Genomic DNA, 21758 nt, shown 5'->3' with positions numbered 1-21758 from the left:
CCTTAAGGACTCTGGATGCAGGGCGTATCCATACGCCCTGCGTCCTTAAGAGGTTAAAGGGCCAACACTTTCATTTTTGACATTTTTGTTATTTATATAGTTAAAGAACATTTTGGGGTTAGTTTTACTCTCTTTGGCAATGAGTCTTTCTGTCTGGCTTTTATCTGTTTTTTACATATTTTAAATTTTTCTCTATAGCTTTTTAATGCTTCTTCACTGCTGTCCTGTTTTAGTATTTTAAATGCTTTATTTATGTCATTTATTGCCCCCTTAACATTTTTATTCATCCATATTGGTTTTCTTTTATTTCTGACCCTTTTATTCCCCTAAGGTATATACATCTTGCAGTGAAAATGTAAGATATTTACATGGGTCTCAGTCTCCCAGTTTATATCAGGATAGTTAAAGTCCCCCATTATCATCACATCATTTTGATATGCTGCCTTGTTTATTTACCTCAGTAATTGATCTTCTGCCTCTTCCATTATGTTTGGTGGCTTATAGCAAACCCCTATCAGAATTTTTTTGTTTTTATCTCCATATATTTCTACCCATAATGACTCCACATTATCGTTTCCCTCCCAAATATCCTCCAGCAGTGCGGCCTTCAAATTGGACTTTACATAAAGACAGACTCCTCCCCCTTTCCGTTTTGTCCGATCCTTCCTGAATAGACTATAACCCTGTATGTTTACCGCCCAGTCACAGCTATCGTCCAACCAAGTCTCTGTTATACCAACTGTGTCATAATCCTCCTCAGAAATTTTCAACTCCAGTTCATCAGTTTTATTGGACAGACTTCTGCCATTAGTCAACATGCACTTCAATGGTGTATGTTTTTTTTCCTATGATGCCTATCCCTATTAACTTGTTGGGGTGTGCCAGTTCAGGACTAGCCTCCCTGACATTTTTCCCTTTACCCCGTTTTCTAACTGTAACCCAGCTAACTGCCTGACTGTCCTGCACCTCCATCCCACTATCCTCCCACACCTCTACCCAAGAGAGTACCTGCTCAGTGAGCAGGAGACTCCTCTCCAGGTTTTTCAATGTGTCTCAGTGTTGCCAGTTGCTCCTCTAGATCCAGGATCTGGTCTTCCAAATGAACAACTCGCACACATCTCGCACAACAATATGCACCCTCAAACTGCTGTTCAAGGATTGCATATATTGTGCAAGATGCACACTGGACTGGACATACCTCAGCATAGCTCATAGCTAAGGAGTGAATGGAAATGTTTTCCCGAGTGGGCTTACCAAAAGAGGTGTTGACTGACCAGGGCACCCCGTTTATGTCAAAAGTAATGAAAGAACTCAGTAAGTTACTGTAGGTAAAACAGTTACGGATTTCCGTGTACCACCAGCAGATGGATGGCCTGGTAGAAAGGTTTAACCATACGTTGAAAACTATGTTGAAGCAGGTGGTGGCTAGAGATGGGAACAATTGGGACCTTTTACTGCCCTATCTCATGTTCCCAGTGTGAGAAGTGCCCCAGGCGATTCTCGCCCTTTGAACTGCTATACGGCAGACATCCACGTGGTCTGTTAGACATACCTAAAGAGGCATGGGAACAGCAGCCCACTCCGCACAAAAGTGTAATTGAGTATGTCACTCAGCTGTAGGATCGCATGGAAACAGTGTTGACCTTGGTTAGGGAACATATGGAGGCAGCTCAGCGAGCCCGGAGCAGAGTCTATAATTGCTAGGCTTGGGTCTGGAATTTTAACCCGGGAGATCGGGTATTGGTTCTGGTACCAACGGTTGACATTACATTTCTGGCTAGGTGGCAAGGTCCCTACGAAGTGATCGAAAAAGTAGGGGAGGTGACGTACAGGGTACACCAGCCCGGGTGAAGGAAGCCAGAGCAAGTGTACCATGTAAACTTTTTGAAACCCTGGAGGGATAGGGGAACTAGCATGGATGACAGCCCACGGCCAGGTTTACTAGGGGTAGAGTTTTCCGTCCCTCTGTCTGGTGCAAGGGAAGCAGTTTCCACAGTAAGGATTGCTGACAGCCTTTCCTCTGCACAGACTCAGGAGGCCAGGGAGTTCATCAGTAGGAACACTGATGTGTTCTCAGACCTTCCTGGACGTACTTCTGTAATCCGCCATGACATTGTCACTGAACCCCAGGTAAAAAATACGGCTAAAACCGTATTGGGCACCATAGTCACAGCGACAAGCCATTTTGGAACTAGTGCAAGTTTGATGCGTATCCCATGCCCCGAGTTGATGAGCTTATTGAGAAGCAGGGACAAGCCCAGTACTTTTCTGTTGTGGACCTCACAAAAGGGTACTGGCAGGTACCCTTGACAGAGGCTGCCAAAGAGAAAACTGTTTTCGGCACACCAGAAGGCTTGTTTTAATACAAGGTTTTACCCTTTGGCCCCGCTGCATTCCAAAAGTTAATTTAATGAATATTGTGCTCCGGCCACATCGCCGGTATGCTTCAGCATACCTAGACGATATCATCGTTCATAGTACAGACTGGGAAAGTCACCTACCAAAAGTGCAGACTGTTGTAGACTCCCTCAGGAAAGCTGGGTTAACTGCTAACCCCCAAAAATGTACAATTGGGTTAGATGAGACCAAATACAGGGCTGGTCGGTTGCTAGACAATGCTGATACCCTGTCACGGGTCCACTGTTGTACAAGTGTTCACCCCCTTGGGCTTGAACAAGGGGGGGGGGGGTATGTGAGAAGGTTTGGTTGTTGATAAGCGAAATGTGTCACCAAGGCTCCTGGCCTTGGTGAGGTAAGAGTAGGTAATTATTCAGTGTCAGTGCTGTACTGCAGTCTGACACTATGGCTGTAGTATGGCTGGAAGGCCAATCCGGGACGGCTCTTGCTGGGAATGACCAAGTGAAGGGTAGGGGTCATTCCCCACAATCCAGACCGGCTTTTGTTGGCCTTAAAGCTAGGCTGCCTCACCAGCTGAGGGGGATTTGCTATTTGCAGCTCACAGTGCCAGAGAAAGCTGTGTGTGGAGTTTTTACTGTTGTTGCTGCAAGAGTGGAAGCTGCTGAACAGCCTATCTGAGGCCTGGAAAAGTCTTGCTTAATGCCGCATGGTGTGAACAAACACCTAAGGACATTTAAAACACTGCTGTGTGACAAGTCTGAATAAAACACTGAACTTTGATTTGAAAATACTGCTTCCTTGCCTATATACTGCAAACTGCACCTATTTGCAAGAGTGAGTCATCACAATATATATGTATATAAGTGGTATTGCATACCGTACCTTGGTTAGGGGTCCCCAAAGTCAGAGTTTCTAGTAACTGTGGGGGTCCGCTTCTTTAGTCATCCCCTAGTCACCCCTCAAATAGTTAATATATGTAAAATTAAATTATAAAATTATAATTATTATATTATAATTATATTATAATTATATAGTTAAATTATATGTAAATGCTGTATATAATATGTATGCTTACCTTCATAGCGTCGCAGGACCTTAGGTCATGTGATTCGGGTTAGTACTCTATGGTAGGTAAAAGGCCTTGACCTGAAATGAAACAGTGAGTTCTTACAACTTCCCCGCTTATGCTAGCGAGACCTCTGGACCTAAACATACCCCTAAATCCAGCGGATCTATGCTTACAAAATCCTACTAATCTAAAGAACTTACAAAAATCCCAACCATACGTCAATCTCAGCCGCGCTGTACATAGACTTTGTTATTAAGACTGTTCCTGTTATCCCATGTTACAGAAAATCTTCAGTAAAGTTTCTGAAAGTCTTAAGCAAAGCTCTGATTGTGGACATTGCATTTATTCTACTTCTCCCTATCACTTTTGGGAAGGGTGGCGATAGGCCAAGCATCACAGTATTAACCCTCACCCTGGTGTCACGACTGCCAAGAGTTAATTATACCCGTTAATACCTCACAGCAACACCCCAACATGCTATACTGCTATACGGTGCATGTGGTGTACAATACAAGGGGGCCACGTGAAAAGTAAGGGGGGAGGCGAAGATTTATTCGCTGCGCAAATGTGTAAAGAGAGAGGCAAATTTATGCTACGATCCTCCAGGCTGGGCAGCATGCCAAGAGTTAACTTGCAGCCAGAGAAGCGTGTGAAAAAGTCCCGCGCTGCGCCACGGCCTGCCCCTGGGCGTGGCTTCCAAGTTAATGTATCACAGCCGAAAGGGAACTTAAATGCAAGACGTTGTTCCAGGGAGGACCGGAGGTCGGGGCTGCACCGATGACGTTCTTCCTGCCGGCATTTTGGGGAAGCCCAGTACAAAAGAAACCCTGCAAAGCGACCTCTTCAGTCTGCACAGAGAGCCGGAGAGTACAGACATGGAGAAGAGCAGCGTTACTCAGGGTGAAAGCATCAAGATGGCACCGGAACAGCGGAAAGTTGTGGCAGTCACAGCCCAACTGTTCCAAGACCTCGTCGACCGTCTGCAGCGGTTGTCGTTGGATGAAGAGGGGGCCTTCAATCTTCCCCCACTGCCCGACGACGACGATGACTTGCCGGACACACCTCCAGGAGAAGGTGCTGGGACACCTAGAGGTGCATCACCGGTGAGATTGTCCCCTCACCATAGGACCTGGGGCTCATGGGCCGAGATCCCGTCGGAGGAGTCATCAGTGAGTACCCCGCCAGAGGCGGCCTTTTCTTCCTCCTCCAGCCCTGAACCTGAGGTACCTTTATCCAGTTTGCAGACTGCACGACCACGCTCACCGAAACTACCTATGTGGGTTTTTGGACATGAGCTGGAGTTAATCGAGTACATGCATGCTGTACTCCAACCTACACCTGGGAAGCCACTCCCTCCGGTTCCCACAGCTCAAAGAGAAGGGGCCCGTCAGGAGGCTGATATAGCTGAGTTGATGGCACAACTAAAGGCCCGACACAGGGAACTGTATGCACCTAAACATGTTCATCTGCCATATGAAGAGCAAGTGCGCTATCAACAAAACACTAAAGAAATGGAAGCGCATTATATCAGATTGTGGGACTACCCCCGAGAAGGGGAGAAACATTTGGAAAGACTTAGAGCCACTGTAACAAAGTTTGACAAGGTCAGAGGGTACGGGACACTTATGGATTGCCACACAGGGCAAACCCTCCTCGTAAGCTGGCGAGCTGTACATAGGCCATACATTGAAAAGAGGTTTCACTCACTGGGGGTGGGTGAGATTGTGGAATGTACCCCTGTCCGGGGTCTTCGTGGAGAATGGGCTGCGGCGGTAACCAGACCAGCAGCTCCTACTCAAATACCCTTCAAGTACTTCCCTTCAACTGATTGGGAGTCCGATCCCTTCAAGCTGAGATCCTGCCTATGCTGGAGAGTCTGCAGAGAGAGATCTACAAAAGCAGCAGCCACTTCTTTCTGAGTACAGTGAAGTCCCAGGCCTGCTAACGACAAAGAGATGAAGCCTAAACTTCGGGCACCAACGACAGTACCTAGGCCCTCTCCCGACGAGGAGATTTGGCTTTCTTCACAGGTACCAACTAAAGTGCTGTGGACCGCACCTGACATGGAGAGGGGGCTGAATCAACCAGCACCAACCATGATACTAGCTACCACAGCGGCCAGTAGTCCCCTGGTCAATTTGAATCCCTCAGTGTCTCTCTACTCTCACCAATGTGATGTGGGAGAGTTATATCAACTCCCTGCCAGCTCCAGATGTTGGAAGGGCTAGGGGGTCCAAAAGAGGAGTAGGAAGAATTCGGAGGAATGTCTTCTAGGGGACTGACATCTGCTTATTTGTGTTTCTTTTGCTAATTTCTTTGTTTTTTCAGCAAGTACAAAGTTCAAGAAAATGTGCCTAGCAGGACTATGCTAAGGCTGTTCCAAGTTTTGCAACGTAACGATCAAGAATTGTGCCTGACCCTTAGGTCAAGAGACTCCTAGCCTGCAGGAGATTCGTAAGATTTGTGCCCGGCCGATTATGGTAAGGCCATGTTTAAAAAGACTCCTAGCGTAGGTGGACTGCTAATCCTTACATGCCAGTTTTGTATATATGCCTCAAAAAGACTCCTAGTGTAGGTGGACTGCTGATCCTTACACGCCAGTTTCGTGTATATGCCTTATACCTCCATAGTAACGTAAGACTTTATTGCTAAAAAATTGCACTTATCACGTGTATACGCCTGAACCCTGTTGGAGTGTTTAATAAATATTTCTGCTAGTATAAGAAAATGTAAGTAGTACACAGAAAAAAAAAATTTTTGCCTTGTGTCTGTGAACATAAAATTGTAAATGGGTGTTGTACACAGAAAATGTCTGCTTAAATGCACGTGTACACAAAAGGTAAAATGTAAATAATTCTTGTACACATGTACATACACTAGGAAAATTTAAAAGGTGTTTTAGTAGTTACTAAAAGGTGACTCTCCCGGCTCCTCCGAGAGAAGCATTACCGTCACCAATCGCTAGCAGCTGTTTCAGGATAAACTGCCCTTAAGATGCCAAGACTGATCTTCCAAATAGTGTTTCTCCGAAAATAAGACTGGGTCTTATATTAATTTTAGTCACAAAAAACACACTAGGGCTTATTTTCATGGTAGGGCTTATTTATTTACGGAACCATATGTACATTGAACAAAACAACATGGCGGTTCCACAGTATTTACACCCCCCTACCATTATCATCATGTGATGGGCGCAGCTCTGCCCCCCAATGTCCCTGACCCCCCCAACCTGCCCCCTCCCCGCCGATTTATCAGCCCAGCGCTGCATCCAATCGGGGTACTAATCGTTTGTCACGCGCGAGCGCAGCTTCTCTCCCCCCTGCCAAATAATTATCAGCCACTGCGCTTTGTATTCCTGTGCCCGGGCTGCAAATATTCAAAAACAAACTTTAACTTAACTTCGTCCTCTGTTCTCCCATTGCTAAGGCACCAGCCTCATGGTCCCTCCGCTGTTCTTGCTGCTTCCTGGTGTTGGGACGTCACAGAGCCTTCAGCCTATCACCGGCCGCAGCGATGTCCCGCCTCGGCCGATGATAGGCTGAACCCACTGTCATGTAAGAAGCCGGCCGGCTTCTTACATCACAGTGGGCTCAGCCTCTCATCAGCCAAGGTGGGACATCGCTGCGGCCGGTGATAGGCTGAAGGCTATGTGACGTCCCAACACCAGGAGTGCAGCGATAACAGCAGAGGACAGTGAGGCCGGTTCCTTAGCAACGAGGGAACGTAGGACGAAGGTAAGTTAAAGTTTGTTTTTTAATACTTGCAGCTTGGGCATTGACTAGGTCAGTGGTCTTCAACCTGCGGACCTCCAGATGTTGCAAACATGTTGCAACATCTGGAGGTCCACAGGTTGGAGACCACTGGTCTAGGTCTTGTTTTCGGGGTAGGGCTTACATTGCAGCCTACCCCGATAATCCAGCTAGGGCCTATTTTTGGGGTAGGGTGTATTTTCGGGGAAGCACGGTAGTACATCACATAAATCACTTAAAGAGTACTTATCTCATTCTAACTTAGTACACCAAAATAAAATATATCTCAAGAAAAACACTTTAGGAATTGTAGCCTAAGTCATTATCCAATTCCTGCCACTATTATGTACACTAATTTCTCTTTTCTCTCTACGTGTGTAAGATGCCCTGCCAGGCCAACAGGTGCTCTTGTGAGCTAAAAATGAATGCACGTATTTACTAAAGGTAACCTAGGTAAGGTTATACTGCTGTGTTCAAGGGGTAAGAGCGTGTAGCCAATAGACCCTAGTAGCTAGCTTATTGGTAAAAAGCTTCAGGCAAGCCAATATACCTTCTGTGTACTAACAGGTAACTTAAACGGCAAAAAGAAAATGTTTAGTGAGACATAAAAATGTTTAGTGAGATAAAAAAAAATGTCTAGTGAGATGTAACAATGTCTTGGAAGCTTGAGAAATGCTTTAGAGAGCTCATAAATGTATAGAAAGCTTTAAATTGTCTAGTTAGATAATGCTAGTCAGAGAAAATAGGAAAAATGTTGTCAGGATGTATATAATGTGTCAGGATCCGGACATTTTAGGAACTGTCCAGAGTAGCATATGTTTTCTATGGGTATTTTCTCCTACTCTGGACAGTTCCTAAAATGGACAGAGATGTCTGCAGAGAGCACTGTGGTCATGATGTTAGCAGAGAGCTCTGTGTTCCACAAAGAAAAGCATTTCCCCTGTAGTATTCAGCAGCTAATAAGTACTGGAAGGATTAAGATTTTTTTAATAGAAGTAATTTACAAATCTGTTTAACTTTCTGGCACCAGTTGATAAAAAAAAAAGTTTTCCACCAGAGTACCCCTTTGAGGATGCCTTGCAGTGAGGCCTTAAACTGTGAGTGACTAACGCAGAGCTATTTTGCGTGTCGACATAAGCAAATTTACACCAGACAATGTTGGTATATATTCCCTTCTCAGCACTCCCGAATAGCTCTGTCGGGTCTTTATTAGAAAATCACATTAGTTTTTTCAGTTGACAAAAAGGGGAGGGTAAAACTATTACATTAATCATCGTTTTATATGCTGATTGGTCATTTGAGCATGGCGTAGCATACCGTATATACTCGAGTATAAGCCGAGTTTTTCAGCACGATTTTTCATGCTGAAAAAACCCCCCTCGGCTTATACTCGAGTGAACTCTCCACCCGCAGTGGTCTTCAACCTGCGGACCTCCAGAGGTTTCAAAACTACAACTCCCAGCAAGCCCGGGCAGCCATCGGCTGTCCGGGCTTGCTGGGAGTTGTAGTTTTGAAACCTCCGGAGGTCCGCAGGTTGAGGACCACTGCGGCCTTCGACATCATCCAGCCCCCTCTCACCCCCCTTTAGTTCTGTACAGTACTAACCTCCGCTCGGCGCTTGTCCGGTGCTGCAGGGCTGTCCGGAGAGGAGGTGGTCCGGTGGGATAATGGTTCCGGGCTGCTATCTTCATCGGGGAGGCCTCTTCTAAGCGCTTCGGGCCCGGCCCCAGAATAGTCACGTTGCCTTGACAACGACGCAGAGGTACGTTCATTTCCAACGTACTTCTGCGTCATTGTCAAGGCAACACCTCTATTCCGGGCCGGAAGCGCGGAGAAGAGGCGCCCCCGGTGAAGATAGCAGCCCGGAACCACTATCCCACCAGACCACCTCCTCTCCGGACAGCCCTGCAGGACCGGACCAGCGCCGAGCGGAGGTGAGTACTGTACAGAACTAAAGGGGGGTGAGAGGGGGCTGAACGATGTCGAAGGCCGCAGTGGTCTTCAACCTGCGGACCTCCGGAGGTTTCAAAACTACAACTCCCAGCAAGCCCGGACAGCCGATGGCTGCCCGGGCTTGCTGGGAGTTGTAGTTTTGAAACCTCTGGAGGTCCGCAGGTTGAAGACCACTGAGGGCGGATGAGGAGAAGAGGATGATGAAGGGGGGGTGTGGGATGATGACAAGAGGATGATGAAGGAGGGTGGGGATGATGAAGGGGGGTGTGTGGGATGATTACAAGGGGATGATGAAGGGGGGTGGGCATGATGACAAGGGGATGATGAAGGGGGGATGTGTGGGATGATGACAAGGGGATGATGAAGGGGGGATGTGTGGGATGATGACAGGTGATGATGATAAGGGTCTGGATGATGACAGGCGGTGATGATGATGAGGATGTTAATGACGGGTCTGGATGATGACAGGGGGGGATGATGTATTTCCCACCCTAGGCTTATACTCGAGTCAATAACTTTTCCTGGGATTTTGGGTTGAAATTAGGGGTCTTGGCTTATACACGGGTCGGCTTATACTCGAGTATATACGGTAAGTCAACTCCTCTATCTTGAGATTTTTCCGTCCTTCAACAAAGCCCAATGTTTAGACTTCAACTGCTAACTTCTTATATCTTGGCTCCATCTAAGGTTCTCATCTCTATTACAGGCAAAGTGCAAGCTGAAACGTTTTCAATTAAGGAGAAACAAAGTTCTTCTGCGATATTTTAGCAAGAGTATATAGCATTAAGTAAAGGCATATGAGTATAGATATAGCGATCAATATATCAGAATATTATAGATCCAACAATAGTACATAGTAACATAGTTTATAAGGTTGAAAAAAGACCAAAGGCCATCACGTTCTACCTATTTCTCTAATAAGTCCCTACTGAGTTGATCCAGAGGAAGGTAAAAAAAAAAAAAGAATGGCAATCAAAATAAACCCCTGGATCAACTGTCCCTATAGATCTAGAATCCATAACCTGTAATGTTATTATTATGCTTGAAAAATGTATCCAGACCCGTTGTAAATTATTTTATTGAGTTAACTATGACCACCTCCTCAGGCAGAGAATTCCACACTGAGTCTCACCGCTCTTACAGTAAAGAACCCCCGTCTGTGCTGGTGTAGAAACCTTCTTTCCTCTAGACATAGAGGATGCCGCCTTGTTATAGATATAGTCCTGGGTATAAATAGATCATGGGAGAGATCTCTGTACTGCCCCCTGATATATTTATACATAGTTATTATGTCTCCCCTAAGCCTTCTTTTTTCTAAACTAAATAACTCCAATTCTGATGATCTTTCTGGGTAATGTAGTCCTCCCATTTATTACCCTGGTTGCCCGTCTTTGAACCCTCTTGAGCTCCACTATATCTTTCTTGTACACTGGTGCCCAGTACTGTACACAGTATTCTATGTGTGGTCTGACATGTGATGCACATTGCCTGATGACGTGCCCTTTTTGCACAAGAAACGTGTTGTTTGTTGTGCTTAAATAAACCTTGTGATGGGAATTCACAAATACAGTCACCTTCATTCAACACTGTAATTGCGCCTGGTGAAGATCCACTTTTATCTCTGCTGTTTTGCTGCTACTGTGTGAACCGGTGAGCGAGGACCAGACCGAAGGATCTAGGCTGCTTACAGAGCACTATCTCTCAATACACTACATGGTGTTGTGCCCTCAGTGCAACATCTCTTGGTAAGTGTAATTCTTTTACAACTGCCCAATACTTTACAGTACTGCACTAGGGACAAGTGTGCATTTTTCCTCTTTGACTAGTGATTTGTACAGCGGTAGAACTATTTCCTCGTTGTGGGAATCTATGCCCCCGTTGATCCACCCCATGATTTTATTTGCCTTGGCAGCAGCTGTCCGACACTGGTCACTACAGCTAAATTTACTATTAACATCTAACACTCCCAAGTCCTTTTCCACTTCAGTCGTCCCAAGTGTTCTCCCATTTAATAAAAAATCCCAGCCAGCCCTGATTTTTCTTCCCTATGTGCATATCCCCATGGGCATAACTTTACATTTATCAATGTTGAAACTCATCTGCCACTTCCCAGCCCAAGCCTTGAAACTATCCAGATCCATTTGTAATAGTGCACTGTCTTCTACAGGGTGGGCCATTTATATGGATATACCTTAATAAAATGAGAATGGTTGGTATATCAACTTCCTGTTTGTGGCACATCCGTATATGTGAGGGTGGAAACTTTCCAAGATGGGTGGTAACCATGGCGGCCATTTTGAAGTCGGACATTTTGAATCCAACTTTAGTTTTTTCAATAGGAAGAGGGTCATGTGACACATCAAACTTATTGGGAATTTCAGAAGAAAAACAATGATGTTCTTGGTTTTAACTTTATTTAAATGTATTATTTCATGAGTTATTTACAAATTCCTGACCACTTATAAAATGTGTTCAATGTGCTGCCTGCCCATTGTGTTGGATTGTCAATGCAACCCTCTTTTTCCACTCTTCACACACTGATAGCAACACTGCAGGAGAAATGCTAGCACAGGCTTCCTGTATCCGCAGTTTCAGGTGCTGCACATCTCGTATCTTCACAGCATAGACAATTGCCTTCAGATTACCCCAAAGATAAAAGTCTAAGGGGGTCAGATCGGGAGACCTTGGGGGCCATTCAACTGGCCCACAATGACCAATCCACTTTCCAGGAAACTGTTCATCTAGGAATGCTCGGACCTGACACCCATAATGTGGTGGTGCACCATCTTGCAGGAAAAACTGAGGGAACGTGCCAGCCTGTGTGGCCGGAGCGCATAATGTAACAGTACTTAGAGACAAACTGCACACCTCGATCCAAAACGATATGCTGAGGAAGACCATGTAAACGAAAGACATGTAACAAGAAGTACTTCGCCAGCTGTGGAGCAGGAGGGAGACCTGGTAGAGGGATAAAATTAGCCATCTTGTAAAACCGATCTACAACGACACAGATGACAGTGTTATTATGAGATGGTGGCAAATCGGTGATGAAATCCATGGCGATATGGGACCAAGGAGTCTGTAAGAGTCCCTTAGGTCTCTGTCAAGGAGTTTTGTCACGGGCACATATTTCAAAGGACCGAACAAAATCAGAAACATCACGTTCAAGATGGGGCCACCATTAGTGCTGGGAAATAAGAAGTAGAGTCTTGCGTATTCCATGATGTTTTGCTGTCAAGGAAGAATGACCCTATTTCAGGACCTTGCGTCTCAATCTGGCGGGCATAAAGAATTTTCCTGGAGGAACTTTGATTCCTGCCACTCCTGCCGAGATTCCCTAATGGTCAGGAGGAATAATATGCCTAGGTGTGGAGTCCAAACCAATGACGTCAGAGGACCTGGAGAAAGCATCTGCCCTGGTTTTCTTGTCTGCTGGACAGAAGGGAATGAGGAAGTTGAACCTAGCAAAGAACAGTGACCATCTTCCCTGGCGGGGGTTTAAACTCTGAGCAGACTGAAGGTATAAAAAATTCTTATGGTTGGAGTAGTAGATGCTGATGAGAAGAACTTTCCAATAAATGTCACCATTCCTCCAAAGCGAGCTTGAGTGAGGAGTTCACGATCTCCAATGGAGTAATTCCTCTCAGCAGGAAAGAATGTCTTGGAGAAGAACCCACAAATTACACTCCTGCCTTTGGCGTTTTTCTGAGTGAGAACGGCACCTGTTCCAATAGATGAAGCATCAACCTCCAAAGTAAAGGGCCTCTCCGGATCAGGTTTTGTAAGCACGGGAGTAGAGTCAAATGCAGACTTTAAATGGGAGAAGGCCTCTTCAGCCTCTTGAGGCAAAGATTTAGGATTAGATGCCTTCTTAGTGAGAGTCACAATAGGAGCAACCAAGGATGAAAAATGTGGGACAAAATGACGATAATAGTTAGCGAATCCCAGAAAGCGTTGAATAGCACGTAGTCCCAAAGGATGAAGCCAATCCGATACTGCAGACCACTTATATGGATCCATCTGCAGGTCTCGATGAGAGACAATGTAGCCAAGAAACGGAAGACTAGATTTCTCGAACAGGCATTTCTCCAGTTTGGTGTAGAGATGATTCTTCCGTAGTCGCTGAAGAACCAGACAGACATGAGAACGATGCTCCTCTTGGTTGGAAGAGAAGAAATATCAGGATGTCATCTAGGTATATGACAACACAGGTGTAGAGAAGATCACGGAAGATATCATTGACAAACTCGACAAACTCTTGAAAAATTGCTGGAGCATTGTAGAGACCAAAAGGCATTCCAAGATACTTAAAATGTCCGTCACGAGTATTGAAGGCCGTTTTCCATTCATCTCCCTTACGGATACGAAAGAGGTTATACGCACCAGAAATAGACCTTATCCAGAAATTCTTGTCCTCCAAAAAGGACGCACCGCATGTGAATCGCAGCCCATCCCTTACCTACTCATGCTCTGGTCTCTGGTTCCCCAGGAGCGCATTCTGGCTGCCTGAGATTTAGAGGGCCAGTGTACTGCTATTTGGTGCTTGGTCCTTCTGCTATTTTATTTAAGGCATCATTGCCCCTCTTCCCTGCCGGATCTTCAGTGCTCTATAGCCTGAGATTTAGTGCTCCCTTTGTCTGTTGTTTTCCTGTGTATTTGACCCTTACGCTATGTTATTTGACTATGCCACTTTGCTGCCTGCCTTGACTTTCTGCTAAGTCCTACTACGCCTCTGCCTCATCCTTCTGTACCTTGCTTTGCCCAGCTATCCGTGTGGTTGAGTCATATTGGGGGTAGCCACATGGCATTCGGCCTTGCGGCGGGCTCTGGTGAAGACCAGCAGCACCTTAGACTCCGATCCCTGATACGGTCCTAGTCATCTGTCACACAGGTCAGTGGATCCCACATCCAGCATTGTTAAAATTATCTTTAGCTATAGTCAGAAACCTTTTTCCTTTCTGAGATTCACAGGTCTCAGTCTCCCAGTTTATATTTGGATAGTTAAAGTTGCCCATTATTATCACCTCATTCTGATTTGTTGCCTTGTTTCTGTGCCTCAGTAACAGATCTTCTGCCTCTTCTATTATGTTTGGTGGCTAATATTGCAAACCCCTATCATATATTTCTACACAAAATGACTCCATATTATCATTTCCCTCCCATATATCCTCCCGCAGTGTGACCTTCAGTCTCAATTTCACATAAAGACAAACTCCTCCCCCTTTCTGTTTCCCCTTTTTGTTTTGTCTCATCCTTCCTGAATAGACTATAACCCTGTATGTCAAACCAAGTCTCTGTTATACCCACTATGTCATAATTTTCCTCATTTATCAACCACTCCAGTTCCTCTGTTTAATTGGACAGACTTCTGGCATTAGTCAACAAGCAATTCAAAGGTGCATGTATGTTTTTTCTTCCCTATGAAGCCTATCCCTATGAACTATTCTAACCCCTCCCTCTGCTTCACCCCAAGTATATTAATAAGTCCCCCCTCTCTATCTACACTATCTTCTCTCTCTACGTTGTAGGTCCCCTCCCCCTTCTAGCCATCTTCTCCCCAAGCACAGCTGCACACTCCTCATTGAGGTGCAGCACGTCCCTATGGTAAAGATGGTATCTGACAGCAAAGTCAGCACAGTTCTCTAAGAACCCAAACCTCTCCTTCCTACACCCATCAGGTTCTGAGCCACTTGTTTATTTCCCTAATATCCCGCTGCCTGTCTTAAGATTGCAGCACAGCCTAAGTCCCTGAAATCATTTTTAAGGACACTCCAAAAGGACACTGGCTTGTCTCCAGCCCCAACCAGCAATCTGTCAACCCACCCAAGTCGTGATTATGTGCTGAACTCGAGGCGGGGATCGGAGCGCCCGCTGCATACCTCCGTTGCCCCCGGTCCCTGGCGTCTCCCGGTCAGAGACACCGATCGGGAGTGCGGGTCCTACTGTCCAGGGGACGCGGCTCGCGTGGCAGCTGGCAACCGCTCACGCGCCGCGTCCCCCTCCTTCTCACCTGCGCTCCGGCCCCGTCCTCGGCATTCCGGCTCGCGCGGCCCCGCTCCCCAGGGCGCGCGCGCGCGCGCCGTCTATGGTGAATTTAAAGGGCCAGCGCACCAATAATTGATGCGCTGGTTCCTGATTCCCCCACTGTGTCCCTGCCTATTGAAGAGCTCTTCCCCTTCCTGCCCTTGCCGGATCTTTGTGCCTAGTGCCATTTTGAAAGCGTTCCCCACAGTTGTGTTTTGCCTTGCCCGTTGCCGTACCCGTTGCTATTGTCCTCTCGCCTGTGAATGAACCTTTGCCGCCTGCCCTGACCTTTGCTACGTCCGACCACACTTCTGCCTTCTTCTTTGTACTATGCCTGTCTCAGCAGTCAGTGAGGTTGAGCCGCTACCGGAGGACACGACCTGGTTGCTACTGCCGCAGCAAGACCATCCCGCTTTGCGGCGGGCTCTGGTGAAAACCAGTAGCAACTTAGAACCGATCCTCCAGCACGGTCCACGCCAATCCCTCACACTGACACAGAGGATCCACCACCAGCCGAATCCTGACATATATATATATATATATACATATATATATATATATATGTATATATATATATTCCCCATGCTAGGAATAATTTTATTTATTTATTTTAAATAAATATATAAATAAAGAAAGAAAGAAAGAAAGAGCTGAGGCAACTGCTTCCTATCACCCAATGTGAGAGAAAAAAAAGTACAAATGAAAGTGCAAAAAAACGTGCACAAAGGATGCGGTCTATTGCTAAGCCCTTCTCCAACAACAGAGAGGCCCTCCAACAAACATACCCTTCACCTCCGGGCCAAAAGGCACCTGCAAAGATCCAGGTTTGATGCCCCTTTTCGCTGAAACTACTAAGGGGGGGTCGGTCCCACCCACAAATGCATCTGGCTTCAACCCAGGCATTAACCAGGGTTTCAGTCAAGGAGCTGTATACTGATGGCATAAGTATAAGCCAAGATGTCCAGGGGTTGCAGGGAGGGAGCTGAGGAATCTGAAGGCCAGACAACCCCCTCCCCCCCCCCCCCCTGGACCGCCAGCTACCGCGTTTTGACAAATCCTGTGTACAAATATGTAAGTGGCACAGTGACATACAAAATAAATAAATGTTCATCCAGGTGGATCTCTAAAAATTTCCCATATCCTTCCTAGCCAGAAGGTCGGGATACCAAGGGATATCATGGATGGATGGTTGGTTGGTTAATATATCTGGTCCCTCCAGCGTTTCTATATAGATTTCCCCCTGCTGCGCTATGTCAAACTTAGTGGCCGCTGCGCTTGAATAAATGTACTGCCCCCCCCCAGCGATATGATATATCTCTACTGACCCCCGCTGCGCATAGTTATATACTGCCCCCCCAGCGATATGATATATCTCTACTGCCCCCCCCCCCAATCTGTGCATATTAATCTTCATCTTCTCCCTCCCCTCCCCTGGCTGCCAATGAATGAAAACTCTATTAGCGGGGTAGCGGAGGGCTGCTGCCCGCTCTCGCTGCTAAGAGTTTGTCAATCATAGTGGGCAGCAGCTGCATATCATGCTGTGGGGGTCAGACATATGGATATATGTCTGACCCTCACAGCATACATATACAAATGCCGGCTCACCGCTATGAATGACAAAGTAAGCTATTGGCAGCAGCAGCGGAGCCTCCACTCCCTGCACTGCTTTACTTGTCATTCATAGCGGTGAGCTGGCACCTGTGTATATACATGCTGTGGGGGAGGGAGGGAGGGTCAGACATATATCCATATCTCTGACCCCCACAGCATGATATGCAGCTGCTGCCCGCTATGAATGACAAACTCTTAGCAGCGAGAGTGGGCAGCAGCCCTCCGCTACCCCGCTAATACAGTTTTCATTCATTGGCAGCCAGGGGAGGGAGAAGATGAAGATTAATATGCGCAGCTTGGGGGGGTTACAGTATATTAATATGCGCAGCGGGGGTCAGTATAGATATATAATATCGCTTGGGGGGGGGCAGGACATTTATTCAAGTGCAGTGGGCACTAAGTTCGATATAGCGCAGCAGGGGGCCGGCCGCTCCCCTGCTTAATAACTTTTGATCGGATCGGGTCTCACAAGTGAGACACTGTGCGATCAATCCCTCAGCCCCTGTACTACTACCCCCAACATGGAACAGACCCTTTTCCATGATGGGAGTAGTAGTACAAGCAGTAATGTAGTCAGCATTTGCAGAGACTTTTTTCTGTCGCACAGAATACATTTTGTGCGACAGAAAAAACAAAAACTGCGACAGAAAGAAAGGGAAATTGGGCGACAGATTAGTAAATCACAAGGGAAAAAAAAGACGAGTACACTACACAGAAAAAAAAAAACTAACCGGCACTCCGGTCTTTGTAAATGAGTGCCAGCCAGTGAGTTTCAGGACCTCTGAGTCAACACTCGCCAAGGCACTAAAGTACTTTGTTGCTAGACACTCACGGCAAGATCTGGAGTTAACAGGGCACAGTGAGGCAGTCTCGGAGCTGATACCTCAGACCCAGCCCTGTTATGGCCTGGTACACCCATTCCCACCAGCATGAAACTGAGAAGAACAGATACTTTCCTTGATCTTCTTTTTTTTTTTAAAGCCGAGGAACGTGCTCTCGAATAATTTTTTTTTTTTTTAAGCCGAGGAACGTGCTCTCTCTCGATTAACCCAAAGTGCAAGAAAAAGTGCAAACGTGTTACACAAAAAAAACGTGCACAAAGGATGCGGTCTATCGCAAGCCCTTCTCCGATAGGAGAGAGGCCCCCCAACAAACCTTACCCTTCGCCTCCGGACCAAAAGGTACCTGCGAGGTTCCAGGTTCGATGTCCCTTTTTGCCGAAGCTACTAGGGGACCACAAATGCTCCTGGCATCCCCCTTGGCGTTAGCCAAGGTATCTGCCCGCAGAGCCGATTACGGTAGGTACCCTGCCAAAGCAGGAGTACCCGGGGTGTTTGCAGGGAGGTGCGGAACCTAATGGCCACACACACCTCCCCTAGACCGCCAGGAGGGACACCCAGAAGGGCTACCGCATCCTGACAAATCCTGTGAACACACAACACGCAAAAAGTGACACAGTGAGACAAAAAAGAAATAAATAAGTGAATGTGTGCAGATATACTGCCCGGACATCCGGCCGGATCTATAAAAATTTCTCTGATCCTAGCCAGAAAGCCGGGAATCAAGAGGTGAGTGCCACAAGGTGAAGAGATTATGGTGCCCGTGCTTCAACTCAGTGAGCCTATCCTCCCAGTGAGTTTCGGCACCTCGGGGTCACCACTCCCCGAGGCACAAAAGTACCTCGGCACCCTCTCAGCCTCATGGCGAGACCCGGAGGGAACAGGTCACATCGGGGCAGCCGTCGAGCTGATTCCTCAGAACCAGCCCTGGAAAGCCCTGGTACACCTCCATCCTCCAAGCAGCACCCATCCCCACCAGCATGAAGACTGATAAGAACAGATTCTACACTTGATATTTTTATCTGAAGCCGAGGATCGTGCTTTCGATTCACCCAAAGTGCAATAAAAAGTGCAAACGTGTTACACTAAAAAACATGTTCAAAGGATGCGGTCTATCGCAAGCCTTCCCCCCAACAAACCTTACCCTTCGCCTCCGGACCAAGAGATACCTGCGAGGTTCCAGGTTTGATGTCCCTTTTCGCCGAAGCTACTAGGGGACCACAAATGCTCCCGGCATCCCCCTTGGTGTTGGCCAAGGTATCTGCCCGCAGAGCCGATTACGGTAGGTACCTTGCCAAAGCAGCAGTACCCAGGGTGATTGCAGGGAGGTGCGGAACCTGATAGCCGCACACACCTCCCCTAGACCGCCAGGAGGGACACCTAGAAGGGCTACCGCATCCTGACAAATCCTGTGAACACACAACACACAAAAAGTGACACAGTGAGACAAAACAAGAATTAAATAAGTGATGTGTGCAGATATACTGCCCGGACATCCAGCCAGATTCTACACTTGATATTAGCCAAAAAGCAACAAGAAGTGTCATACAATCTGGTTAATCCTTAAAGTTCAAGCCTTCAATGCATTATTTGTGTATGTTTCATTTTCATAGTGGAGAGGTCATAATTAGTGTCAAGTTAATATTTTTTGAGGAATGTGAGGCCTGCCCCTTTCACACTACAAAATGTCTCCATTTTAAAGATCTGTACGAAGTACTGACTAAAAATCAGGTGTAAAACGAACCGAAGATAAAAAAAAATACTATACAGTAGTTAGAAAATCCCATTATAGTGTGTTATTTTTGTAAAAGCCGTTTTAACCTGTTATAGCCTGTTATTTATAATAGCCGTTATTTTGTGACAGAAGATAGCAATGGGAGAAATATTGCATGCACTATTTCTCCCGTTACTATCTTTCATCACAAAATTATAGACTATAACAGGTGCAAACAGTTAATAGAAAAATCCCATAGACTATAATGGGATGTTCTAATGGCTGTATAGGATTTAGTAACTGCCTATTTATTTATAGCTGATTTTCAGACATAACTTCGTACGGATTTTTTAAATGGAGTAAGTTTCTATTGTGAAACAAGGCTCTGAAACCACAATATAGCTTATTTGAATATTAATGTCACACATTAACATATGGTAATGAAAATGTTGTCTGGAACAGAACATATTATTTATTGCTATAAGTCAGAAGAAGAAGAATGAAACGAGGAAGGAACCATAAATTTTAAACAGATGAAGAGATTAATGGAACATCAATTCATTTTTCTGTGAAACTGTACACATGTGTTACTATTACATTAGACTCTTGCATTTGCATCCGTCGTCGTCGTCGCCGCCGCCGCTAATATCAGTTTAATATCTGATACGTCCCCTATCTGGGGACCATATATTAAATGGATTTTTGAGAACGGGGGCCGATTTCGAAGCTTGCTTCCGTCGCCCTATGCATTGACCCGATATGGCAGTATCTTCGGGTACAGTGCACCACCCCCTTACAGGGTTAAAAAGAAAGATTCCTACTTTCATTGCTACCTGCTTGCTGGCTAGCCAGCTAGCCAGCCCTGTGGGCCTTGCTGCTGCTGCAGCCAAAAAACAAAAGGTGGTGCTGCTGCTGCTTCTGCTGCTTCTGCTTCTGCTTGTGTCTGGCCCCTGTTGGAGCGTCCAGGCACAGGACTTCTGCTGCTGCTGACTAAATGGCCTCCTTAATTGGATCATTTGAGTAGCCAGCACACCTGTGCAGGTAGGGCATGACATGATAGGCAGCTGCCTTGATAGCGGGTGGGTGCTGAATGTTCCTAATTGACAAAATAAGATTAATGCTTATGAAGAAATATAAAATCTCATCCCTTCCCCAATATCGCGCCACACCCCTACCCCTTAATTCCCTGGTTGAACGTGATGGACATATGTCTTTTTTCGACCGTACTAACTATGTAACTATGTAACATAACATGGGGGGGGGGGGGGGTCTCCTGGCTGTTCACACAGGTGTGTCATTGCTGTACATTGACCATGCATTGCTTCTGTGGTATTGCAAAGGCAAAGACAAATGCTTCCAGCCATCCATTGCACTAATGGATTGGTCATCAGCTGGCTGTCTATGTCCCGCATCAATATAGACCAAAGTACAGAGGGTTAGGCTATGCTATTGTGCACCTACCTGATGCATCAGAAGGTGCGAGGCCCTTGCTAAATTCTGTGCACAGACTTTGAGATCTATGCTTTAGACTGTATCTAAACCTGCTCCAACATGGACTGACATTCTGGCCTACTTTCAGCCGATGCGACTTGTCTGTCGCTGAACAGTCGCTTTTTATGTATTCAGCACCTATGTATAATGTTGTAAAAATGCTCTAGAAGCTAAAGTCGCAGAAATGTCACACATATTTGGCCTGCAACTTTCTGTGCGACAAATTCAGACAGGAAAAATCAGTATAAATCCTTAGAAAATTATCCCCCAGTGTCTCCATCTGCTGGCGGTATTGAATAAGCATTGCTGCACTGATGGGGTATGCATTAGACGAAAAAAAAGAAGAAAAAGAAGAATAATACGCCCAGAAAAGAGGCGAAAAGGAGAAAAACGTAAAAAAACGTGAAAAAAAAGTAAGAGGAAGAGAAGGGAAAAAAAGGTGGAAATGGGTTTAAAAGTGATTTCGGCGGAGAAATATATATATATATATATATATATATATATATATATATATATATATATATATATATATATATGCGCACACACACATATAGATATAAACGTATTCTCCGTTGAGATATTGCAGCCGCTGCTGTGTCCAGGCCCAGGAGCCTTAGCACTGTGCTGTGATGTCACTCAATACCACTGACATCACTAGGTGTAAACAACATCTCTCCTTTGCTGTGTATGTGACTATGGAGCTGTTTGGTGATGTCGTCTATTACGGCCTTCATAGAAGCAACAGGAGATTGTTGCATCCATCTTGAACCCTCAGAACTACAGTGCTATGATGTCACTCACTTCCACAGGCCTTGCAGAGTGTAAACAACAACAACCCAGCTTTGTTGTGTATGTAACCAAAGGGATTTGTGATGTCACCTAGAACCTTCACAGCAGCGACAGCTTTATGAGGAGCATCAGCACTGCTCTGCCTGAGCAGAACCATCACC

The 21758-nt window shown here is 46.0% G+C and overlaps 1 pseudogene; it reads left to right on the top strand.

Moving 5' to 3' along the window:
• Window positions 1–19933: 19933 nt before the first annotated feature.
• LOC130339915 (U2 spliceosomal RNA) lies at window positions 19934–20108 on the top strand (annotated as a pseudogene).
• Window positions 20109–21758: the final 1650 nt, after the last annotated feature.

This window comes from Hyla sarda, unplaced genomic scaffold, assembly GCF_029499605.1.
Source record: "Hyla sarda isolate aHylSar1 unplaced genomic scaffold, aHylSar1.hap1 scaffold_556, whole genome shotgun sequence".
In the NCBI taxonomy this organism is placed as follows: Eukaryota; Metazoa; Chordata; class Amphibia; order Anura; family Hylidae; genus Hyla; species Hyla sarda.
The sequence above is the reverse complement of the archived record's forward strand: the minus strand, read 5'-3'. Positions and strand labels throughout refer to the sequence as shown.